Source organism: Schistocerca cancellata, chromosome 3 (assembly GCF_023864275.1).
Source record: "Schistocerca cancellata isolate TAMUIC-IGC-003103 chromosome 3, iqSchCanc2.1, whole genome shotgun sequence".
In the NCBI taxonomy this organism is placed as follows: domain Eukaryota; kingdom Metazoa; phylum Arthropoda; class Insecta; order Orthoptera; family Acrididae; genus Schistocerca; species Schistocerca cancellata.
Window position 1 is genome coordinate 547345466 of NC_064628.1, and position 23311 is coordinate 547368776.

The 23311-nt window shown below is 38.1% G+C and overlaps 1 long non-coding RNA gene across 2 annotated transcripts in view; it reads right to left on the reverse strand.

The window, feature by feature from the left end:
- The window catches only part of LOC126175384 (uncharacterized), a 75497-nt gene extending 53075 nt beyond the window's left edge, over positions 1-22422 (reverse strand). For both annotated transcript variants that reach the window (XR_007535556.1, XR_007535557.1), the window contains exon 1: positions 22252-22422. This is a non-coding gene — a long non-coding RNA (uncharacterized LOC126175384). The remainder of the gene's footprint in view (positions 1-22251) is intronic.
- Positions 22423-23311: the final 889 nt, after the last annotated feature.

Here is a 23311-nt window from a genome sequence, read left to right on the forward strand (position 1 = left end):
ACAAAAAACACACACACACACACACACACACACACACACACACACACACACACACACACACACATGACCACAGCCTCTTGCTGTTGTGGCCAGACTCTGGCCTTGACAGCCAAAGACTGTGGTCATGTATGTGTGAGTTGCATTTATCTCTTTGTGTGGGGAGCGGGGGTGTGGGGTAAAGAGGGGGGGGGGGGGGGAATGGATGGGGTAGATGGGTGAGTGGGTGGGTGGGTGGGTGGGTGGGTGGGTGTTTGTGGGTGTGTTGTCTATTTCTGATGAAGGTCTTGCTGGCCAGAAGCTCACTTTCTGACAGTCCTTTTGTTGAGCCTAACTGAAGCTCAGCATCTCCACTATATGGTGAGTAGCAACTATCCTTTTCATAATACTGCTACAGTCCATACTGAAGTTGTATTGCATTTCTTGTTAAGGTAGCCCTTGGGTGAAATTTGTGCCCAATTAGATATGGACTTAATAAAAAAAATTATGCAGAGAGAGTAATCAAAATTTTCAGCAGAAGCACTGGATATATATGAGATGAATGATACCACATATACACTTAGAAAAAAAATCATACAAAGGGATACACTTAGAAAAAGAAACAAAGGGATGACACCACATTTATGTGTCTTAATAGTGGAAAGATGGGACATTCTAAAGACATATTGTCACAAGAATTTCATATTCCCCTTTACGTCTCATACTGCTTCAGCAATAGGCATATTGGGAAAAATTTAGCAGGGAAGCACTGGAAACCATTTGGAGAAAATATAAAAAAAAACCTATGGTTATGTCATTGGCTTTAGTTAAATCCATTTTCTAATGGGTCAGGTGCCTGGAATTATTATCATTTTATGGATTTGTGTGTGTAATGAAATTCCTTGCTAGGATTTATAAGAAATCAGGATGTAAAATGGGAGTACAGGATATTCTGTATAGCTTACATTGCATTTGAGATCCTGATGACTTCCTAACACTCCTTTTGAAGAAAACTGGTCAAGATTAAGGAGTTATGATTTTAGTGCTAAAAAATACAATCAGCATACAATACCACCATCTGTCGACATGGACATTCTTCTGCAAGGTTAACAAGATGTTATTTTATTCATCACAGATTGCTGTTGATTAAACATTTGGGTTTGTATCATTTGTTAAAAAGTGCTTTGCAATGTGTATATAGCACACCAGAGGTTTGTGGCAACTTGATACAGACCTAATGTTCTCTGTGCTGTTGCCTACTGTTAAGTGATTTACCATAATTTTAGCCATTGTTTTGAGTTTACTGTATGCACTTTATTTACACGGTGCTCTGCACATTGGGACATGGAAGATAAGTTATTGAGATATGCATTTGCAGTTTGGTGGAGCTATCTGAACATGTGGTCTGCATTAATATTGTCCATATCATGTTGCTGTGTGGTAGACAAAGCTACCTCTAATAACACTCCCACTTTTGAGCATTTGCTGGTGGCCTACGGTTTCAATGTTTAACAATTAGCATAGTGCAACGAATACACTCTTGTTACATGGTGTAACTGCTCTACTCAAGGACTGGCCTTTTGTCATTGCATTCTAAAACCAGTATGGGATGCATACACAGTAGAAGACTCTAGTTTTTTAACGGAACATTTGTAAATGGCAGGAGGCAGTACCAGACACAGCAACTCTCTCCTTTTAAAAAAAGGGGGACTGATAAACGTACTGTAGTTGCAGTGATTTACTATTCCATCAGTTCTTGGTACAATATTTTATGTATTATGAATGAAAATGAATTCTACTTTTGCAGATCACTTGCTTAAAGAAAGCCATAGTTACAAGGTGCAACATGAAGTATTTCATCATATCCGTAAAGGAAGGAAGATGAACTACCTTGAAATAATGGAATTTAATAAACATATGTGTTGTGACTCGCCGATCATTCAAAGCACCGCCGCGCAATTACGCGCGTCCTCTACGTGCGGCGCTGTCTGCCAGCCATGCAGCAGCTGCGCCACCTAAGCGGCCAGCCGAGTAGCGGCCGCTGGACTGGGACTCAGTGCTTATTCAAATGCTAACGTGTACACATGTCTTGCTTGTCAACTTACTCTGTGACATATGTGTTGTGTTGTTCTGAAATATATGTGTTAAACTTGATGTTATAACAATATGTCCATCTGCCCAAGCATTCAACTGAATCACCAGACACAGCTCTCTTACTTGCCATTTCCAATTGCAAATACCACTGGATGAAAGTATGGACAGGTCATTCAGCTCACAGGTGCTCTCGATGACTTACATGGTTTAATCCTGACAGCATCATGTCACCACAAAATAAAAACTGAAAACTCCTCCATACTGCCAGCACTGCACATGGCTGAGAGTTGCATGTCTGTGGAGATGGATATAATTTAAGTCAGTGAGTGTTAATGAAATAAAGCACCTTGAAATTATTGTATAAGAACATCAAAGCATTTCTAGCCTCCATGACAAGACCTTTTACATGGTTTATACATTTGTATTCAATGAAGGATGAGAATCTTTAACAATTCTGAAGTCAACTCAGAAATATAGAGGGAAACATACCACATGGGAAAAATATATCTAAAAAGAAAGATGATGAGACTTACCAAACAAAAGCGCTGGCAGGTCGATAGACACACAAACAAACACAAACATACACACAAAAATCTAGCTTTCGCAACCAACGGTTGCCTCGTCAGGAAAGAGGGGAGGAGAAGGAAAGACAAAAGGATATGGGTTTTAAGGGAGAGGGTAAGGAGTCATTCCAATCCCGGGAGCGGAAAGACTTACCTTAGGGGGAAAAAAGGACAGGTATACACTCGCACACACACACATATCCATCCACACATACACAGACACAAGCAGACATTTGTAAAGGCAAAGAGTTTGGGCAGAGATGTCAGTCGGGACGGAAGTACAGAGGCAAACATGATGTTGAAAGACAGGTAAGGTATGAGCGGCGGCAGATTGAAATTAGAAATTAGCGGAGATTGAGGCCTGGCGGATAGCGAGAAGAGAGGATATGCTGAAGGGCAAGTTCCCATCTCCGGAGTTCTGACAGGTTGGTGTTAGTGGGAAGTATCCAGATAACCCGGACGGTGTAACACTGTGCCCACAGTACAGGCAAACTCTTTGCCTGTACAAATGTCTGCTTGTGTTGTATGTATGGATGGATATGTGTGTGTGTGCGAGTGTATACCTGTCCTTTTTTCCCCCTAAGGTAAGTCTTTCCACTCCCGGGATTGGAATGACTCCTTACCCTCTCCCTTAAAACCCATATCCTTTTGTCTTTCCTTCTCCTTCCCTCTTTCCTGACGAGGCAACCGTTGGTTGCGAAAGCTAGATTTTGTGTGTATGTTTGTGTTTGTTTGTGTGTCTATCGACCTGCCAGCGCTTTTGTTTGGTAAGTCTCATCATCTTTCTTTTTAAATATATATATATATATATATATATATATATATATATATATATATATATATATATATATATATATATATACCTAAAACCATAACCATAAATATATATATATATATATATATATATATATATATATATATATATATATATTTTTTTTTTTTAATCCTCATGAACCCTATGTGATTGACACAGAGGGGATTGTAGTATATTCCTAGAGTCATCATTTAAAGTCGGTTGTTGAACTTTGTTAACAGACTTTCTCAGAAAAGTTTACATCTATCTTCAAGAGTCTTTGAGTTCAGTTCCTTCAGTATCTCTGTGACACTCTCCCATGGATTAAACAAGCCTATGACCATTTGTGCTGCCCTCATATGTATACATTCAAAACCCTATGTTAGTCCTGTTTGCTATCGGTGCCAACATTTAAGCAGTATTCTAGGATGGGTCACACGAGTGATTTGTAACCAACCTCCTTTATAGACTGATTGCACTTCCCCAGTATCCTACCAATAAACCAGCACCTACCACCTGCTTTACCCATTACTGAGCCTATGTGATGATTCCATTTCATATACCTACAAAGTGTTACACCCTTCCATCTGTGGCTCATTGATATTATAGTCATATGATGCTACATTTTTTCGTTTTGTGAAGTGCACGATTTTACATTTCTGAGCATTTAAAGCAAGTTTCCAACCTTTGCTCCACTTAAAAATCCTATCAAGATCTGACAATATTTATGCAGCTCCTTCCAGGCAACACTTTATTATAAATAACTGCATCATCTGCAAAAAGCCTGATTTCACTATTAATATTGTCTCTGAGGTTATTAATATACAACATGGACAACAAGGGTCCCAACACACTTTCTGGGACACACCCGAAGTTAATTCTACATTTGATGATGACTCTCCATCCGAGATGACATGCTGCATTCTCCCTACCAAAATGTCCTCAGCCTAGTCACACATTTCACTTGATATTCCATATGATCGTACTTTTGAAGGTAACACAGGTGTGGTATTGAGTCAACTGCTTTTCAGAAATCAAGAAATACAGCATCTACCTGATTGCCTTCATCTAAAGCTTGCAGTACGTCATGTGAGAAAAGTACGAGTTGGGTTTCAATGACATATCAAAATCCATGCTGCTTGGCACTGAAGAGGTCATTCTGTTCAAAATATCTCATTTTGTTTGAACTCAGAATATGTTTGAAGATTCTACAACAAATTGATGTCAAGGACACTAGATGGTAGTTTTATGGATCACTTCCGCTACCCTTCTTGTAGATAGGTGTGACCTGTACTTTTTTCCAGAATTGGGCATAGTTTTTTGTTTGAGCAATCTACAATAGGTTATAGTTAGAAGAGGGGCTAACTCAGCTGCAAATGCAGTATAGAATCTGACAGGGATTCCATTGGGCCCTGGAGCTTTGTTCAGTTTTAAGCTGGTTCTCAACATTACTGGCACTAATACTTATTTCATTCATCTTTTCAGTGATATGAGGATTAAATAGGGGCCATTCTCCTGTGTTTTCCTTTGTAGAGGAACATCTGAAAACAGAGTTAAGCATTTCAGCTTTTGCTCTGCTAACCTCAATTTCAGTTTCTGTGTCATTTGCTAGGGACTTGACACTAACTTTGGTGTCACTAACAGCCTTTATATATGACCAGAATTTCTTTGGATTCCATAAAAGATCATTTGACAATATTCTGCTATGGTAGTCATTGAAGGCATCATGCATTGTTCTCTTGACAGCACAACATGTTTCATTCAGCATCTCTCTACCTGTAGCCCTATGCTTTGTTTTACACCTATTATGCAGTAATCTCTGTTTCTTTAGAAGTTTCTTTACAGTACTGTATACCATGGAGGGTCCCTCCCCTTACGAACTGTTCTACTGGTTACATATCTATCAAAAAAAAGTGTATGGACAACTATTCTTTTAAATTTGAGCCATAGTTCCTCTACATGCTTTTGCCCTTTGCTCAAAGTTTCAAGTTCCTCTCTGAGATACAACACTACTGATTTTTTATCTAGATTACTGAATATAATATATCTTTGTGTTTGTTTTAGTTGTCCTTTGTACTTTGGCAGTCATTGTTGTCACAACTGTGTCATCATCACTGATACCAGTTTCAATCTGTACATTCTTAAAGAGGTCAGGTCAATTTGTTGCCATGAGATCCAATATATTTCTATTATGAGTGGGGTTCCTAACTCTGTTTTAGGTAGTTGTCAGAGAAGGCATTTAGTAATGTTTCACAGAATGTCTTTCAAGGCCACCACTAACAAAACAGTAATTTTTCCAGTTAGTTGTTGGATGATTAAAGTCTCCACCAATGATTACAATATGATTGGGGAACTTGCATACAAGTGAATTGAGGAAAATAACTAAGGAACTGTATAGTGACAGACTTGTGATGTAATGACTAAAATGCACTCAAAAACTTATATTAGTCTTTAACACAGTATTTATTAATTTTATTCTGCCTTGCACTTTGTGTCTTAAACCATTTTCAAAGGCTCTACAAGACAACACATGAAATGATATCCATGAAAAAACATTGGTACAATTACAAGAAAATATACATGGCAAAAATGAAAGAAGCAAACACTCAGTGGAAAAAGCCAGAATAGAGCAAGACTAATATAAGTTTTTGAGTGCATCAGAAATGAGCGAAACATCTCATAGAACATTTATGCAATTTATTACTGGAAATACTCTCCGTATTTAGAGTGACATGTAATTAAAAAAATTTAGATAATTTTTAAAACTGTCTGCATACTGTGTCCAATGGATGTTTAGGATAGCATCCATGCTGGTTAAATCTAGCTGCAAAGGTACTGCTGGCAGGTGGGTACCTTTAAGCTGTAGTGTGACTGATATCTGGAGGAGGCATGTGCATCTTCCAAGTCAGTGTGAGGAGTGCTTGACCACTATCATGAGTGACACAGGTTGAGGGATTCTCTGCCAGGTACGTGTAGGATGCTTACTGGCAGTTACTGGCAGCAGATGTGCAAGTGCTGTCTACAAGTTGAAGCCTGTCAGTTGTAGGTGTAGGTGTGAGCATACTTCCCCGGGCTAGAAGGTGCATACACGCAAGGTATGGAGGCATTGGCTGTCTCAAATACAAAGGAGCAGCTCTGCGCAGAGCATTCAGTCACAGCACTTCCTCAGGATCCATGCTATTGGAGATGCATGTAAACTGTGGAGACAATTAAAAGTGTGACTTCACATCATATTCTTTTAGTTTTTTTACATAAGATGCTTTTCTGTCCTATTCCTATCCAATGTTATTGCTGGTGGTGGTTAGTGTTTGCAGTGTATATTTAGTGGTGTGTTGTGTGTGTATATACTATGGATTTTCGCTCATTATTTAGTAATCTACTATGGCCAGTTTTACAGTGACATTATTGTTTTAACATAATATGACATCATTTTTTTTATACTGGTGGTAGTAACTGCTTACAGTCCTTTTTTTGTGATGTGTTGTGAGTGTTTTACCATAATTATTTTCAAGTTGCTAGCAGCAATCTTATAGTGATATCACACACTAATAATGCAGGGATAATGTAGACTTGGTACTTAGCAAGTGTGTATTTGTTGTTAAATAAAGCTTTGTGGAAATTGTTAAAAATTGAATGATCTCAGATTTATGTAAGTGTTTTGGAACCCTGGGCAGTGGTCATCCTTCATAGCACCTACAGAAAATGTCATGACATTATTATATTATATAATACAATAATATTATAGCATTGCTACCTACTATACTATAGTGTTGGGTAATATAGTATTACATAGTATCTCTGCCAATAGCAAAACAGATATGCTTTTACACACATATTATGATGTCAATAAAAAGACTCTCACAATTACAGCTTTCAGCCATTAAGGGCTTCATCAACAATAGATACACACACACACACACACACACACACACACACACACACACACACACACTCATGCAAATGCAACTCACACACATGACTACCGTCTCAAGCAACTGAAGCCACACTGCGAGCAGCAGCACCAGTGCATGATGGGAGTGGTGGCTGGGTGGAGGTAAGGAGGAGGGTGGGGCAGGGATAATATGGAGGGGGTGGCAGACAGTGAAGTGCTGCAGATTAGACAGAGGGCAGGAGAGAGGTGGGAGGGGGGGAAGCAGCGGAAAAGGAGAAAATAAAAAGACTGGGTGTGGTGGTGGAATGACGGCTGTGTAGTGCTGGAATGGAAACGGGAAGGGGCTGGATGGGTGAGGACAGTGACTAACAAAGGTTGAGGCCAGCAGGGTTATGGAACCATGCATGCAGTGCACACATGCACATCCAAAGGAACTTTGCATCATAATTCAGAACAACACAGTTACCACAGTATTGTAAGTCAAAATTGGTATAAAACTTTTGTTGTCATTTTGAAATAATGTATAGCTGCATTAAACCTTTACTTAAACATTTGTTTTGATGTAAATGATGAAAAAAGGATTTCTAACCAAAACAAGAAACAAGAAAAGACTTTCCAGTGCTTATAGTTTTGAGCTGTTAAGAAAAGTGTCAGGTAGTATGGGCCACACAACAAAATACAGTTTTTTAAATAAAAGATGTGTTGTTGTCTTTCACAGATAAATTAATCTGTTTATATAGCAAAGGTACAAGATAATAAAAATACATTTGGTTAAAAATCTTTCAACCTGACACAATTCATTTAACTTGTGTATTGAGGTTTTCTGTAAGACCGTTCTGGTTGCTTCTTCATATTGGTTTGATGAAATCTTTACCTGCCAATTTCTTTTATCTCACAAATCTGTGAGGCAGTTTTAAGTTTTCCTAAACTGTAAGGCAACCTATGAAACTCAGTCATGGCTAGCCGCATTACCTTGGAATCCAAGTCTCTCATGTGTGCTATAAGGCCATCTGAGGTGATATAGATGTCTGCTGATTCCCTACAATGATTTTCATCTCCATTCCAGTGTAGTTCTATGAACATTACAACAATCAGCGGTAGCTCTTTTGGTCATTTTGCCTTCCAAAACAACTGAAACTGTTTGCTTTATTGCAGTCTCAGACTGTTCCCTTTGACTCTCACTGGCTCACTTCTTCTTCAGCCTTAGTATCATGCCTTAAAAATAAAAAAAATAAAAATTACTTTTAATGCCCTTACCACTCAACTTTGGTACGGCTCATATTACCCTACCGACACCATACATTAAGAAATGGAAAAAGAAGCTGGCTTGAGTGAGTGGAATTTCATTATTATATTACAGTCTACATTTTCCTACTTAATTATTAATTGTAGTATGATAATATTAGTTCTTACATTTGAAAGTATAATCCTATGTTGATAATTACTTTGTTCGCCAATGTACACACTCAAAAACAAATCAAATTTGCTTATAGCACAAACTCAACAGCTACATGACTAAAGTTGTAGCAAATGGGGAAGTGATGTCTGTGCCTTACTTCAAGTATTGCAGGCCTTCATTGTTTTGCAGCAAAACTGAGAAACACGAAGCATCCAATAATATCCACCAGCCTTTACTAACTTCCATTGCCATAATCCACAGGCTGGAGGTTGATGATGACAGACTGCTTTCGCTAAAGCCATACCCAAGAAAGACAATTCCTGGGATTTGTGTTTTATTTCCAGTACATATTAATGAGTTTTGGGACTGATTAGTTCTTATTATGAAAAACATCGCACTTCAGTGTCAAAATGTTACCACTGTTTATGCACACATTCTATGAAATACCACTGCTTGATGTAGACTGATACTCTGCTGCAGCAGACAAGATTGCCCTTCTGTTTGCTCACAACCCTTACCCACTAGAAAATGCTGCTGGTGTCCTTTGAAGGAAGTAAAGTGAAGGTTTTACATCTCTGCCACTAGAGTTGGAGATAAGATGAAGCTGGGTGAGCCAGAAAATTGGCCAGAAAACTTAACATCATTCACATGAAGCAATTTGGGAAAATCTCAGGCGACCTCTATATCAGGATGAACACTTGGGGATTTAAGATTCCTTAGTTTTTCCTGGCATATTTGTTGATCAAACAGTTCACAGGTGTACTGCTGGTTTGTCAGGATGAGCACTTGGGGATTTGAGATTCCTTAGTTTCTCCTGGCATATTTGTTGATCAAACAGTTCACAGGTGAACTGCTGGTTCATAGTGTCCAACAGGCGATCAGTTATGTCATTAACATCAGATGTGCTGACAAACTGAGCTGCTGGGAACAAGTGGCTGACGTATATGGAGATTTGATTTTCCTGAAAAGTTGTGCAGAGTCATAATCAGTGCAGCATCTCTCCTGTTCTTTACCAGAGTAGTGCAGATCATGTATAGTTTCCTGTAGGTTGAGCAGAACAAACAGTGGACCTTCATGAATGTTTTATGCAGGGCTTTTGAGAGCCCTACTAACCAACTTTAAGGTACGATAGGTCACACACAGAGAATAATTTTTTGTTCAGAGACACATCATTTTCTATGCATTATTAATGTATTATGAGCATGTGTGAGCTTACTGGTCATGGTATACAACACACTGTAGTTAGCTGTTACTCTGATTCCATGCCTCCAATGTCCCATACCAGTTGTTGTTGTTTATATGGAAGTCCAGGTCCTTGCATCTACTTCAAATTGTTTGTGCTCACACAAATGATTAAGTGTTATGGTGAGACAAGAGATAATGGAACAACATCCATTGTAATCATATCTATTAATATCAGTTTCCTAACAGAAAACATCCACACTGCAGAATGCTTGATAAACTTTACTAAAGCCACCGAGAAACAGCGAATCTGCATTCTAAACATATTAGAGGTGAGAAACATAATGTAAGAACATTGAATTTTGAGAGTATTATGACAGAGAATAAGGCATCTTCTACAAAAATGCAAGCTGAGGAGCAGGTCACATAACAGTTTGAAAGATATCACAAGAGTACAATTCACCTTCAGAAGGTGCAGGCAACTGGTGTGTAATATCTGCAGGGTTTTATTCACCAAAACGCTAATTATGTTGTCTTCCACACAGGCATATTATTCAAACGTCTGGTGGCAACAAATAGACCTGACCTCTTCAAGGACATCCCTGTTAAAATGGTATCACTGACCATGAGGCAGTTCTAGCAACACTGATTACCACCATACAGCAAAGAAGAACTAAAACTGTAGAAAGATATGAATGTTCAGCAAATTAGATAAAGATGCAGCAGCTTCATATTTCAATGAGGAACTTAAAATGTTCCACTCTCTGCAGGAGCATATAGAAGAACTGCGGCTGAAGCTTAGAAGAATCTTTAACCAAACACTGGACATTTACACTAGTGAGCCAAACATGATGTCCACTGCCCACCACAAGACAGAATGCCAGCTAGGGGAATTGTGGGCATATGATTCAGCAAAGAAAGCAGAGCAGAGATGAATGGCGAATGTTTATCAAGCCTATCAACTATAATTTCTCCCCACTTATTTCACTTCAAATCAGAAACAGAGCAGAGATGAATGGCAAATATTTATCAAGCCTATCAACTATAATTCCTCCCCACTTATTTCACTTCAAATCAGGGCTCCTTTCCCTTTTTTCTTTCTATGTTCCCCTTTCCCTTCTCCCCCATATACTAGGCACTGCCCACACATCAATCTCCTCTTCCTTTTTTGTGTTCCTACCATCCACACCAACACCTTCCTTCATTCCCATAGTTAGCATCCAATGGCCCACATATTTGTACCCACACCCTTCAACCCTACAATACACCCAACATTTGCCTCTCCCCAAAACAATTTTTTTCCCAGTGCACGTCCTTCAGCTTCTTAATGAAACACATCTGGGACTCTATCAGGCACCAGCAACATTTCCACAAATCTCTGTCCCATAATGTACAGAAACTGTGTGACCTCCTCCTAGATGTTTGATGCCACATACCTCAATAAATTTTCCAAGGACTTGTCAAATCCATGTCGCATGGAGTCGCTGGTGTATTGCTTTCCAGAAATGAACCAAACCACTGTTAATTAGGCAGCCCTTAGGTTTAGGCTCATCAGCATATGTATTTGTCAACAATATTTGAAGCTTTCTGTGGCTGTTCTTATATATTGTGGCTCTGGCTCCTGTACAGGGAGATGTCATTGTTGGACATATGTGGGGAGACATTGGAAGACCAACAGATAATCATAAACTGGTTCAAAACATAGCAGGAAATGTATGATATAAGCAAATAAAATGTGATACATATAAACAAGTAATATGATTCAATATTATATATCCATACAATCAGTGGTTAGTTAATGGGATCAGTCCATCCACAATATATATCTGGGTACCCACCCATAATTATTTAAAGTGGGCCAACCAATAAATCTAATTGTGAAGAGAGTAGATGACAGGCTGTGACCCACAGAAAGAATCTGAAAGTGTAAGTCATCCTTCAAAGACATTTATTTCAAAATCTTTATATGCAGATTCATGAAAGGTTCTTGTAACACCACAAGAGAGGTGTTTTGCATCCCTATAAGATGAACATACAAAATTTCAGGAACCATGGAACATTACTTGTTTTCTTTCTTTTTTTATCAATTTCTGGAACACAGGGAAGGATGACTGTTTTCGCACCTCCATATCTTCCCAAATCAATAATAGATGAGATCAGCCTAGAACATGCTGGAATGACATCCAGCACCTCCTAGAGTATTTTTTTGAGTCACTGGAACAAGTTGGCATCAGAGCTTTAAAATAGTACACATGTATTAAATTGCAAGGTAACTAGGATCAGTCTGTGAGAGTTGGACCACTTTTTTCCTTCAACATAAAATTTGTTTGTTTTAAAACTTTTTTTTTCTTTTGGCAGCAAGTTCATATAGAGTGTCATATACAATATATTATTGAGGCACTGCCACTTAAAATGCAAGAGAAATGTTGGGGTGAAAATATGTACGAGTGGCCTATCTCACCCATAGCTGGATGGGTGAGATCAACCAACATACTGGGAGAGATGGAGCATATAAAAATGGCTATACACAAATAAAAAAGTCAATTAAAATTCCATATTTTTATTTTGAATGTGATGTAATGGATACAGAATTATGCTATTAAATGTTATTGTCCAAAATAATTTTATCCCTTTGTTGTGAATCTTGATTGAAGATTGGCTTTTGTAATGAGTTGTTCATTTAGTTCAAGCATTAGCCTGCCTTTCTCTTTCCAGAGCAATTACATTTATTACCAATAGTTGAACAACGTTCATGTGACCACTGAGAACAGGAAACACATTGAACCCAGTCATAATTTTTATTAGTTTCATAACAGATTTCACTACACCCAACACATTCATCATCATCCCCTTCATCAAAGTTATTTTCAAAATCTTCTTCAATGTATGCATCTGATGAACATGGTGAGCTATTTGAAGTATTCTTCTGTCTTAGCTTCTTCAGTCCGTTTGCCTCTTCACTGGTATTTCCCTATAGTGATCCTTTTGTGTCTTTTTTCTTTTCTGTTTCCTTTTGTTCCCTCTTTTTCTTAAAGTTTCAAAATTTTCAACCGAGTTTAGCCATTTAGACACAGTTGCTGTCTTCCTCTTAAAATTCATGGTTTTATCAATAGAAGACACAGGTGATATTTCTTCCAAAAGTTTTGTCTGTGTTGACTTAGGAGTACTCAGTTTTGAGGTGGGTTGGAAGATTTAGGTTTAGTAAGAGTAGAGTCCGAAGTAGTGTCATTGAAGGAATTTGACTTGTGCAGATAACTCTGCTTTTTTGATGTGCTTGGAATCAATAGGTCTTTTGATATGCTCTTAAGTGGTTGTTTGGCCTGTGCATGAAATTCTGCTTTTCAATTTGTTGGCACAGAAATATGTTTTGACAAATAAGCATAGTCTGAGACTGTGGCTATCTTCAGTGGGATAATTCTACATGCCTTGAAGACACATTTAATTGTGCTCTCCCACATTAAAATAAGTGGTCCATTTCTCCCAAATAACTCTGGAACAAGTCTCCTAACTGTCTGGGGGAGATGAACCACTCTGACTTCTATCTGTAAGTAGCAAGCTTGGTGGCCATTTTAGGTTATTTTCACGCCAACACATTTGTCAAATTTGCAGTAAAAATATTGCACCAATACTATGCAAATTAAGCCTTAATATTAAAATTATGTAAGTATATTATAAAATTTCTTGGTTTACCGGAAACAAGAATGTTATTTTTCTCAGGAACTAACATGGAAATAACAGCAACAATTTTGCACCATGTTTGTTCACAAAAGAGCTTCCTTGCAAAAGGGAGCAGTTGCTCTCCAGTGGTGCATTTGTGAAATATGCCCCTTGTCCATCTTACCCAGTGATCCAATTCTCCTGGAATTACCCTATAATCCGCCACTGTGCACACACAAGTGAATGTGACAGGCAGTGAACAATGCCACTGCACAGACACAAGTGAGCATGACAGTTGGTGATGGATGTGGCGCAATGGGCAGGGGCAAGGTACTGTTTAACTAGAATAACACATTAGTTAACGAAACTTTTCAGTCTGAAAATTTAAGTTTCCTGAAAATACATGATAAACTTTTCTAAAACCTACAAATACAAGTGTATACTCAAAACTTACTCCCCCCATGAACCATGGACTTTGCCGTTGGTGGGGAGGCTTGCGTGCCTCAACGATACAGATAGCCGTACCGTAGGTGCAACCACAACGGAGGGGTATCTGTTGAGAGGCCAGACAAATGTGTGGTTCCTGAACAGGGGCAGCAGCCTTTTCAGTAGTTGCAGGGGCAACAGTCTGGATGATTGACTGATCTGGCCTTGTAACATTAATCTAAACGGCCTTGCTGTTGTGGTACTGTGAACGGCTGAAAGCAAGGGGAAACTACAGCCGTAATTTTTCCCGAGGGCATGCAGCTTTACTGTATGGTTAAATGATGATGGCGTCCTCTTGGGTAAAATATTCCGGAGGTAAAATAGTCCCCCATTCGGATCTCTGGGCGGAGACTACTCAAGAGGACGTCGTTATCAGGAGAAAGAAAACTGGCATTCTACGGATCGGTGCGTGGAATGTCAGATCCCTTAATTGGGCAGGTAGGTTAGAAAATTTAAAAAGGAAATGGATAGGTTAAAATTAGATATAGTGGGAATTAGTGAAGTTCGGTGGCAGGAGGAACAAGACTTTTGGTCAGGTGAATACAGGGTTATAAATACAAAATCAAATAGGGGTAATGCAGGAGCAGGTTTAATAATGAATAAAAAATAGGAGTGCGGGTAAGCTACTACAAACAGCATAGTGAATGTATTATTGTGGCCAAGATAGACACGAAGCCCATGCCTACTACAGTAGTACAAGTTTATATACCAACTAGCTCTGCAGATGACGAAGAAATTGAAGAAATGTATGATGAGATAAAAGAAATTATTCAGGTAGTGAAGGGATACGAAAATTTAATAGTCATGGGTGACTGGATTTTGACAGTAGGAAAAGGGAGAGAAGGAAACGTAGTAGGTGAATATAGATTGGGGCTAAGAAATGAAAGAGGGAGCCGTCTGTTAGAATTTTGCACAGAGCATAACTTAATCATAGCTAACACTTGGTTCAAGAATCATAAAAGAAGGTTGTATACATGGAAGAATCCTGGAGATACTAAAAGGTATCAGATAGATTATATAATGGTAAGACAGAGATTTAGGAACCAGGTTTTAAATTGTAGGACATTTCCAGGGGCAGATGTGGACTCTGACCACAATCTATTGGTTATGAACTGTAGATTAAAACTGAAGAAATTGCAAAAAGGTGGGAATTTAAGGAGATGGGACCCGGATAAACTGCCTAAACCAGAGGTTGTACAGAGTTTCAGGGAGAGCATAAGGGAACAATTCACAGGAATGGGGGAAAGAAATACAGTAGAAGACGAATGGGTATCTCTGAGGGATGAAGTAGTGAAGGCAGCAGAGGATCAAGTAGGTAAAAAGACGAGGGCTAGTAGAAATCCTTGGGTAACAGAAGATATATTGAATTTAATCGATGAAAGAAAATGAAGCAGTAAATGAAGCAGGCAAAAAGGAATACAAACGTCTCAAAAATGAGATTAACAGGAAGTGCAAAATGGCTAAGCAGGCATGGCTAGAGGACAAATGTAAGGATGTGGAGGTTTATCTCGCTAGGGGTAAGATAGATACAGCCTACAGGAAAATTAAAGAGACCTTTGGAGAAAAGAGAGCCACTTGTATGAATATCAAGAGCTCAGATGGAAACCCAGTTCTAAGCAAAGAAGGGAAAGCAGAAAGGTGGAAGGAGTATATAGAGGGTCTATACAAGGGCAATGTACTTGAGGACAATATTATGGAAATGGAAGAGGATGTAGGTGAAGATGAAATGGGAGATACGATACTGCATGATGAGTTTGACAGAGCACTGAAAGACCTGAGTCGAAACAAGGCCCCGGGAGTAGACAACATTCCATTAGAACTACTGACAGCCTTGGGAGAGCCAGTCCTGACAAAACTCTACCATCTGGTGAGCAGGATGTATGAGACAGGTGAAATACCCTCAGACTTCAAGAAGAGTATCATAATTCCAATCCCAAAGAAAGCAGGTGTTGACAGATGTGAAAATTACCGAACTGTCAGTTTAATAAGTCACAGCTGCAAAATACTAACGCAAATTATTTACAGACGAATGGAAAAACTGGTAGAAGCCGACCTAGGGGAAAATCAGTTTGGATTCCGTAGAAATGTTGGAACGTGTGGGGCAATACTGACCTTACGACTTATCTTAGAAGAAAGATTAAGGAAAGGCAAATCTACGTTTCTAGCATTTGTAGACTTAGAGAAAGCTTTTGACAATGTTGACTGGAATACTCTCTTTCAAATTCTAAAGGTGGCAGGGGTAAAATACAGGGAGCGAAAAGCTATTTACAATTTGTACAGAAACCAGATGGCAGTTATAAGAGTCAAGGGACATGAAAGGGAAGCAGTGGTTGGAAATGGAGTGAGACAGGGTTGTAGCCTCTCCCCGATGTTATTCAATCTGTATATTGAGCAAGCAGTAAAGGAAACAAAAGAAAAATTTGGAGTAGGTATTAAAATCCAGGGAGAAGAAATAAAAACTTTGAGGTTCGCCGATGACTTTGTAATTCTGTCAGAGACAGCAAAGGACTTGGAAGAGCAGTTGAATGGAATGGACAGTGTCTTGAAATGAGGATATAAGATGAACATCAACAAAAGCAAAACAAAGATAATGGAATGTAGTCGAATTAAGTCAGATGATGCTGAGGGAATTAGATTAGGAAATGAGACACTTAAAGTAGTAAAGGAGTTTTGCTATTTGGGGAGCAAAATAACTGATGATGGTCGAAGTAGAGAGGATATAAAATGTAGACTGGCAATGGCAAGGAAAGCATTTCTGAAGAAGAGAAATTTGTTAACATCGAGTATAGATTTAAGTGTCAGGAAGTCGTTTCTGAAAATATTTGTATGGAGTGTAGCCATGTATGGAAGTGAAACATGGACAATAAATAGTTTGGACAAGAAGAGAATAGAAGCTTTCGAAATGTGGTGCTACAGAAGAATGTTGAAGATTAGGTGGGTAAATCACGTAACTAATTAGGAGGTATTGAATAGGATTGGGGAGAAGAGAAGTTTGTGGCACAACTTGACTAGAAGAAGGGATCGGTTGGTAGGACATGTCATGAGGCATCAAGGGATCACAAATTTAGCATTGGAGGGCAGCGTGGAGGATAAAAAGCATACAGGGAGACCAAGAGATGAATACACTAAGCAGATTCAGAAGGATGTAGGTTGCAATAGGTACTGGGAGATGAAGGAGCTTGCACAGGATAGATTGGCATGGAGAGATGCATCAAACCAGTCTCAGGACTGAAGACCACAACAACAACAACTCAAAACTTCTGCTTCATCAAGTTACTGGCAACAGTTGAAAACATGAGTCACAGTCATGAAGACTACTGACGTGTGCCCATATATATCGAGCAGAACTAGGGAGCAGCATGACACTGCTCTGAGGACAGAAGGTAGCACCTACTGTTTATGCCCTGAAGTGACAAAAGTCATGGGATACCGATACCCACATATACAGATGGCAATAGAATTGCATACACAAGGTGTAAAAGGGTAGTGCATTGGCAGAGCTGTCATTTTCACTCAGGTGATTCATATGAAAATCTTTTTGATGGGATTATGGCACACAGAATGGCACTTGGAGTAAGAACCATGGGACAGTCCATTTTGGAAATTGTTAAGGAATTCAATATTGTAAGATCCACAGTGTCAAGATTGTTCCAAAAACACCAAATTTCAGACATTACCTCTCACCATGGACAATGCAATGGCCAATGCCTTCACTTAATGATCGAGAGCAGCAGCATTTGCATAGAGTTGTCAGTCTTAACAGATGAGGAACACTGCTTGAAATAACTGCAGAAATCAATGTGGGATGATGGTGGACATGTCTCTTAGGACAGTGTGGTGAAATTTGGCATTAATGGGCTACAGTATCAGGTCACAGACATGAGTGACTTTACTAACAGCACGACATTGCCTGCAGCACCTCTCTTGGGCTTGTGTTCATGTCATTTGGATTCTAGATGACTAGAAAACTGTGGCCTGATCAGATGAGTTCCGATTTCAGTTGGTAAGAGCTGATGGTAGGGTTTGAGTATGGTGCAGATTGCACAAAGTTATGGACCCAAATTGTCAACAAGGCACTGTGCAAGCTGGCCGTGGTTCTGTGATGGTGTGGGCTGGGTTTACATGAAATGGACTGGGATCTCTTGTCCAGCTGAACTTGTCAATGATATTGAAATGGTTACGTTCATCCCCTTGGAAACCATTTGTAGATGTTCATGGACTTCATGTTCCCAAACAATGCTGCAATTTTTGTGAATGACAATGTGTCGTATCACTGGGTTATAATTGTTCATGACTGGCTTGAAGAACACTCTGGACAATTTAGGCAAATGGTTTGGCTACACAGATCACCTGACATGAACTCTGTTCAACATTTATGGGGCATAATCAAGAGTTCCCTTCACGCACAAAATCCTGCACCAGTAACACTTTCACAATTATGGACAGCCACAGAGACACCATTTCTGCAGGCGGCTTCCAGCAACTTGTGGAGTCCATGCCATGTCAAGTTGCCACTTTACACCAGAGAAAAGTAGGTCTGACACAATATCAGGAAGTATGCCATGACTTTTATCACCCTCAGTGTATTAAATTTTGTGGTTTTATTCGTTACATTACAAGAAATAATGTTTTAAAAACCTAAATTTTAGAACAGCATTTTGTAAAAATGATTTCTCATTGTATGTTTTATCATAAGTTTCCAAAAATTGAAATGTGATTTTTATGGCTGGGGAAGGGGAGGGATGGTGTGTTTGCATGATTGAAGAGGTGCTGTCTGCTACCTGAAATTTTGTAAATAAGCACTGCACAAAACCCGTGGGTGAGGAAGGAATATCATACACTTTTTCACATAAAAATGCTAGTAATTATGTTATGTGATATGTGGTTTATTCATCTCATTACGTACAATTTTCAAATCGTTTGATTTGATGTACAGGAGACATGTCAAGGTTTACAAAAGAAACTTTTTTCACTTTTTTGAGAGAAATACAAAAGTTTACATTATATTTTACATTTCTAAGTTACAGCTGCACATGTACATAAAATAATACAAGTAATACAATCCCTGTGTTCAGACTGTGAAGCTGTCCTCAATGAATTCATCGACATAATAATAAAACTTTTCCACCAGAAGAGTAAAGAGCAATTTTTTCAGTGAACCAATCTCCATTTTAAATATGTTACTGCCATTTATTTTATTGAAAATTTTTAGCGCCATATACTCTGGCATTTGGGCATAAAGTTTTACACGATGTGTTGGAAGTTTGAAGTTATCTCTGTGGCGAGTGCTGTAGTTGTGGTCAAAATGGAAAGTGTCTAGTGTATGTTGATTCCTATATAGGAACATCACCATCTCATATATGTAAAGTGAGGGGATAGATAGTATTTTTAAATTATTTAACAGTGGTCGACAGGATTCTCGTTTTTTTGCAATACTTTCTTTTGTAATACTAGGAGCCTAGTGACATTTGCTGAATTTCCCCAGAAGATTATGCCATAACGAATAACTGACTCGAAGTAGCAGTGATAAACTATCTTTCTGGTATCCATGTTTGTGGCACCTGACAAAATAAACATTGCAAATGCTAAGTTGTTCAGTTTATTTGCTAAGTAATCTATGTGTACCTTCCAATTTAAATTTTTGTCAAGATTTAGGCCTAAGAACTTCATGTGGTTTGCTTCTGTAATATCCTGATCATTCCAAGTTATCTTTATTTCACTCCTTTCTACTGATTTAACTTCAAATTGCATCATTTTGGTTTTAGTTACATTTAGTTTTAGTCCATTTTGATAGAACCAAGATTCAAGTTTTTCTAAAGTATTTTTGGCTTTTTCTGTAATATTTTCAGATACCTCATTTTCAATTAGAACTGATGTATCATCAGCAAATAAGACTGAATGAACATCAATAGCAAGTGGTTTGTCATATATGTAAAAATGAAACAGATAGGGACCCAATACAGAACCTTGTGGGACTCCTTGTGGAACTTTTTTCCAGTCTTATGAATAATTGGTTCCATTTGAAGTTAAAATTACTCTTTGTTTCCTACCTGACAGGTAAGAGCTAAACCATTTTAAAGCAGTGTCCCTGATTCCGTACATCTGTAATTTGTGGAGGAGTAATGCATGGTTCACCGAATCAAAAGCTTTAGTCAGCTCACAGAATATACCTGTGACCTTTCTACCTTTATCTAATGTGGAGCATATTTTTTGGATAAACTCATTTATAGCATTCACAGTGCTTTTACCCTGTTGGAATCCGAACTGGTTTTTAAAAATTATATCATTTACAGTAAGTAAGTTATTAATTTGTTTTGCTGCAATCTTTTCAAACACTTTAGAGAAGACCGGCAAGAGAGAGATAGGGCAGTAATTCCCCATATCTTCTGTCGATCCTTTCTTGAATAGAGGTTTGATCTCACCATATTTCAATACATCTGGAAAGCATCCCTGTTCAAAAGATTGATTTATAATAGTTGACAGTGGTTGAGAAATAATATCGTACACATACTTGATTACAGATGTTGTTATTTCATCTCATCCATGTGACGTTTTGTGTTTTAGAGACAATATTTCTTTTTCCACATTCCTTTGGGTGATTTTTTTCAAATTGTTTAAAAGATGTATTCTGGCTGTTTTCCAAATTTGTGATGCCCTGATAGAATGTCATATCCACATCCGATCTTACTACATTTAGGAAGAATTCATTGAAACAACTTGACATCTGAACAGGGTTTACTATAATTTCATTTTCATGTCTAATTTTCAAAATCTCATGAATTTTTACTTCGGCTCCTAATTCAGACTGAACAACTGACCACACTGCTTCTGTCTCATTTCTGTGTTCTCGTATGAATTTATTATTTGCCATTTTTTTAGCTGCCACTACAACTTTCCTAAATACAGCTTTATAGCCTACTGTTTGACATAAATAACAAAATTCGGATTTCTGTTTGATTTTAACTAATTGTGGAGCTCTCTCTTTCTGGCACCAGAAATTTTTATTCCTGTTGTAATCCATTTGAGTTTACCATTAACTTTCTTTTGCTTATATCTACGAGGTAATGATTCATTAAATACCTCTAAGAAACAATTTAAGAATTTGTCATAGTTTATCGAGCTTGAACTATTGTAGTCTACAGGCCAGCTTATTATACTTAATTTACTGCGGAATAAATCCATTTTACTTTTACTGAGATCCCTTTTTATACACATTTCTAGAGGCTTTAGGTTATTTGTTTTTGGGAGCTCAATAAACAGAGCTGAGTGATCTGAAATACCCAAGTCTAAGCAGTATTTGTGCACTGTCAAATTTGTAGTTAGTAATAATATTATCATCAATGCAGGTCACTGATCTGCTGTTTTCCCTAGTGCCTTCAGAAAAATTTTGCTTGGAACCAGATTTCTGAATTAAGTCACGAAATTTTGTTGAATCATTGCTTTCAAATAAGACATATAACAACTTTTTTCTTACTTTTTTTCTGGAGTTTTTCCAGGAGGCATTCGAATTTGGCTAAAAACACTTTTGTCACCACTCATTCAGGGATTCTGTAAATTGCTATAACCAGTGTATTCAGACCACTTAGTTCTACAGAGCAACTTTCAAAGACGCTTTCTTCATTTAAATAATTAAAACAATCTCTTACTGTATAACTTACAGAAGAATTGACAAGAATACAGGAGCCTCCACGAGATTTGCTTATTCTACAAAAGCTAGCAGCTACCTTAAAATTATTAATACTATTTAGTACTTTTATACTATCTTCTGTTAACCAGTGTTCATTTAAGCAGTTTATTTTAATATTTACTGATTCTGAAAGCAGAATTTTTAGTTCGTCGATCTTTGAAAATTTACGATTTGGTAGTTCTGCCCCTAAGCCATTTATATTCCAGTGCATCAATAGATCATTTTTTCTTTTAGTTATTTCACGTGCATCCTTTGTTTGGCAACTAAACTTTTTATTTTCAGTTTGAGTTTTTTCTTTGTCACCCCTGTCAGAATGAATTAGTTTCCCTTGCTTCTTAGGATTTTACACACGTCTATGAACATTTTACTAAGGTTCACAGAGCCTAATCTATTCAAGTGCAGGCCGTCTTTTCCCAGACACTTGCAGCTTTAGAATTTGTTTGGGTCAATGAATACTGCACCGAGTGTGTTGCACTGTTCCCTAATGCCGGTATTTATCCTGCTGATGTAAGTATCACTTACCGATCTTCGATGAATAATTCCACTAATTACCAGCCTGGATGTTGGGTATACAGATTTCGCCGATCTAATCAGATTCCGTGTTTCATTCACGATTTCTTCCTCACTGTTACTGCGGATGGAGTTTGTGCCCACGTGGATTAAGACGCCTCTGTAATCGTCGGTACTTAAGGTTTTATTCCAGGTCGAACGTCGACCTTGCAGTCCGGCACAACATCATTTTTTAATATAGAATCGCCTATTAACAGAAAATCGTTTTTGTCATCTTCTTTGTTCGTTGCACTTTTACGTTTGTCCTTCTTATTATAGGAAACTGTTTTCCATTTATACTTATCACTTGTTTCACTGGCAGAGTTCTGTGGTATTATTCGCCGTATTACACATATGCGGATGTTTGTCACTTTGTTCAGTAATGGGTTGATTTCTACGCACGCAGGATTTTCTTTCAACAACTAGTTCAGAATTTTCTTGTTTCAATGCTAAAATTTCCGCCTTCAGCGCTTCAATGTCACTTTGAATCAATTTAATAATTTCTTCTTTTGAGTTCACAGTACTTACGAGTTCAGCCGTCTCAATACGTAAACAATGTGGACACAAGTGAAGTGTGGACACTTCACACAAAAGATGCCTTTCATGACGCGTTTCGAACATTCCCTACACGATGAACTATTTAATCTAACCTTTTTTGAGGACAGATGTGTCACAACAATCTTCTATCGGCGCCATCTTGAACAATCATTTTGTAACAATGAATTACGATATGTGCAAACTAGCCACAGGTTCATCTCAGTGAGGACCCATGCAGAATGCAAATGATGGGAGCATGATGCTCTAATGAAAGTTCCATCCAAGAGATCCCACATTAATAACTGCAAGGCAGATTGCTATCTTAATTTGACCTTGATGTGAGATCGGCATAGCGGGCTAGCTTCACATAGTAATATAATAGTTTGATCAATAAAAAAATACCCCTCCAAAATAATAATTGGTAGGAATTAAGATAGGACTATCTGATGAATTGATAAATGCAATCCTACCATCACACTATTACATTCATTTTCTT